Source organism: Myotis yumanensis, unplaced genomic scaffold (genome assembly GCF_028538775.1).
Source record: "Myotis yumanensis isolate MYYU_CA2020_CCGP unplaced genomic scaffold, mMyoYum1.0.hap1 SCAF_3, whole genome shotgun sequence".
NCBI classification, from domain to species: Eukaryota; Metazoa; Chordata; class Mammalia; order Chiroptera; family Vespertilionidae; genus Myotis; species Myotis yumanensis.
In genome coordinates, this window is record NW_027223754.1 from 200,137,465 (window position 1) to 200,141,377 (window position 3,913).

The following is a 3,913-nucleotide window of genomic DNA, read 5'->3' on the forward strand; positions in this document are numbered from 1 at the left end:
GGGGGCAACAGAAATCCAGGAGAGCAGATTAAGAGTGGTAGGCATCCAGGGCCAGGAGGATGAACTGTCCTGGCTTTCCTAGGACTGAAGGCATTCCTGGGATATGAGCCTTTTTAGTGCTAACATCAAGAAATTTCCAGGTAAATCAGGCCAGTCGATTAACTTACCTACAGGAGGGAGCAGACTGGCTCTGAGGCATGGCTGGGTTTTTCCCTGGATGGTGGCAATGGTGTGATAAAAATTGGGAAGAAACAATCTTCCAATCTTCACAGCCCTTGCTCCCTTTAGCATTATGGTTTCAGAGTGGTTGGGCTGGCTTTTAAAAGGGGGAAAGCAGAAGCTGCTAGTTCTCTCAAGATCTAGGCTTAAAAGTTTCAAAATGTGACTTGCACCACATCCTTTTGGTTAAAGCAGAAACAAAGAGAGCCTAAATTTAAGAGGAGAGAAAAAAGTCTTCAGACAAAGCAGGATACACATGCAGTGAGGGAAGAAATTGATTATGACGATCTGCTACAAATATAATTTTGTAAATTACAAAACACAGGAATTAAAATGTCAATATTGTAAGGGCACATTATATGTCAGGTCTGTCTACTTGGAGGTAAATAAGATAGTTTCTGTCTTTAAGAACTTACATTCTAGAAGGATAGATAGACATGCAGGTGTACAAATGCAATGCAACATAATGTATGTATATTTACGTGTAAGTATCTGCAAGTTATAGAAGGAATATATAAAAATCTGTGATTTTTTTAAATTGGAGGTAGTAGAAAATAATCTGATTTCACAGACAGTATAGGGGATTTCAGGGGTGAATAGGAATTTTGTGGTGCTTAAGAAGCATTAGAGCATACCAGGCATGGGGAAATAATGTACAGAGTTCCAGAAATTTAAAAGTGCATTGTTTGCACTGTAAGACTGGAATGTAAATGTGTGTGGAGCATGAGCCATAAGAGATGGAAATGAAGGAGCAGGTAGGGAATCTGATCAGCTTGTCTGCCATGTTGTAGAATCAATTTATTTCAAAATGAGAGAGTGACTTAACTAATACTTAAAGTATAATAATCTATATATATAAAAGCCAAGTGACCAGAATGACCGAAACGACCGGAAAAACCTGTCACCATGATGCATACTGTGATGGCCAACTGGCCCAATAAGGGCCCTGATCGGCCCCCAACCTCCCATGGCCCTTCCCCCCAGCTGGCCTGGCCCCCTGATTGGCCCCTCCCACCCCAATCAAGGGCAGGGCTGGTCGGCCAACCTCCCATGGCCCCTCCCCCCCACCAGCCCAATTGTCCCCTATTGGGGTGGGCAGCCAGACCCCACCCATGCATGAATTCATGCACTGGGCCTCTGGTAGTAAATAATAATAACAATGACTAATAACTAATAGCTAATGAACATATACTCTTTGCCAGGCTCTATTCTAAGCACTTTGAAGTCATTTGCTATCACAAGAACTCTGAAAGGAAGCTTACCATTATTAGCATCCCCACTTTACAGTTGAGGAAACTGAGGCACAGAGAAGACTACTTGCTCAGTATTACATAGGTGGAAAGGGCTCAGCCTAAATTTCAATAGAGGCTGTCTATTGCTTAACCACTGTGCTATGTTTTCATCTACTCCAAGGCAGATTGTTGTTAAGAGTGACTAGAGATGTTTCCACTACTTGGGAGACCGTTGAAATAAGCTAGATGAATGTTGTAATATCCTGAAAAAAAAGGCAGCAATAGTAAAAAGAAGTGGCACAGATGAATTCCAAAACTGTTAAAAGAATATCTATAGCTATATATCAATTCATTTATCAATTGAAAATGGAGAATAAGGAAAGAAAAACCGAGGATGACTTTCAAGTTTCTGGTTTTGGTAAGCTGATGAATGGAGGAGCCATTATCAAGGATAAGAAATGGAAAAGGATAGTTCAATTTGGAGGAAATGACAAAAAGTTCAGTTTGCACACAGATTTTGAAATGACCATGGGACAACCGAGCAGATATATGTGGGAGATGGTTGGAAAAAGGAATAGATTCAACGGAAGAGGAAGTTTCAAGGAGGAGTGCCAAATGCATTCATTAGAAAGGTCAAATAGGGTGAGGCATGTGGAGATTCCATTGGATCTGTAACTACAGAGGTCAACATGACCTTGACAACAACAGAGTGAGTGGAGGGGTGGCTGGAAGCCAGATTGCTGTGGGTGACGAAAAGAGGAAATGAAATCAGCAAGGGGTGGCCTAAATTTCCAAGAACTTGCCTGGGAAGAGAAGGAGAGGTTTAGAGCAGGAACCACACAGAGATGGAGGTTAGAGAGGAGGCATTTTGTTGGCTCCTTTTTTTTTTTTTTTTTTAAAGAATGGGTTTCTTTTCTGAGGTGAAGGAATCAGAGGAGAGAGGCTTAAGGGGTAGGAAGAAGAGGGGCATGGTTGATGGTTATATGTGTCCCGGTAGAACAAAAGCAGGGAAAACAAAGGACAGGTGGAAGGATTAGCCTTAAAGGACATTTCTCCTTTTAAAATAGAAGGAAAGAAGATAAGAATATTTAGAAAAATGACTATATTTGTAGTTGTGGGAGCTGGGTAGGAGATTGAGAAATTTTATAAAAATCTTTAAAAAGTATTAGCAAAAGTCATTTGCCCAAAGAGGAGAAGAGGACTAGGAGTCTGGAATTAGATAGCGAAGGTTGGAATAGCACTTTGGTAAATAGGATGATGGAAGGAAAATTGCATTCATAGAGAATTCATTATGTGCTAAGCACTACTCTAGGTCTCCATGCAAAATAATAGTGGTAAAATGTACACATAACATAAATTATACCATCTTAACCATTCTTGGTGTACAGCTCAGGAATGATAAGTATATTCATATTGTTGTATAACCAATCTCCAGAACTATTTTCATCTTAGAAAACTGACACTCTGAACACATTAAAAACACTCCTACCCCTTCTACTCTGAGCCCCTGGCAGCCACCATTCTATTCTCTGTCTCTATACATTTGATGGCTCTAAATACTTCATATAATTGGAATCATGCAATATTTTATTTTTGTGACTGGCTTATTTCAATTAGCATACTGTCTTCAAGTTTCAAACATGTTGTAGCATGTGTCAGAATTTCCTTCCTTTTTAAGGTTGAATAATATTCCACTGTGTGTGTGTCTGCACACGCGCATGCATGTGCGTATTACATTGTGTTTATTCATTCATCTTCTATCAATGTACACTTAAGTTGATTCTACCTCTTGGCTATTGTGCATAATGCTTCTATAAACATGAGTGTACAAATACAGGGTGTCCCCATAAAATGAATACACACTTTAATAGCTGATAGCTCAATTTTGTAAATGAAATGTATTTTAATCAGCACACTTATTCAAGTGTGTGTATACATTCTTTTGGGACAACCTATATCTATTATAGACCCTGCTTTCAATTTTGGGAGGTGTATACCTTATGAGGTGTGTTTATCCAAGCCCTTCAGGTGACTCTGAAAATGACTTCTATGAACCATGACTGTCATGCTCTTGTCCTGATCCTGCATCACTACAGAGACCTTCCTCATGCTTTTGATGCTAATACTCAGCACAGACCTGGGATAAATGTTTCTTGCAATCATTGAACTTGGTCAGGGGTGCGCATATATGTATAGAGGTGTTGAAGAAAGAGGTGCAAAGAGGAAAATGGGAAAGGGGAAGAGTGTGCAGTTTTTGTCTTCTCCTCTGTTAGTGGGAAGGACATTGGGCTCAGAGCAGGTAGGGAACTTGGAGTAGGAAGGTACACAGACTGTTTGGAGCTGGAATTGGGCTCTGGCCAGGTAGCTCAAATGGCTAGAGTGTTATCCCAATATGCCAAGGTTGTTAATAATAATTTTATTGTTATAGTTATTTATTGAATGATTATGATGTCCCTGGCACC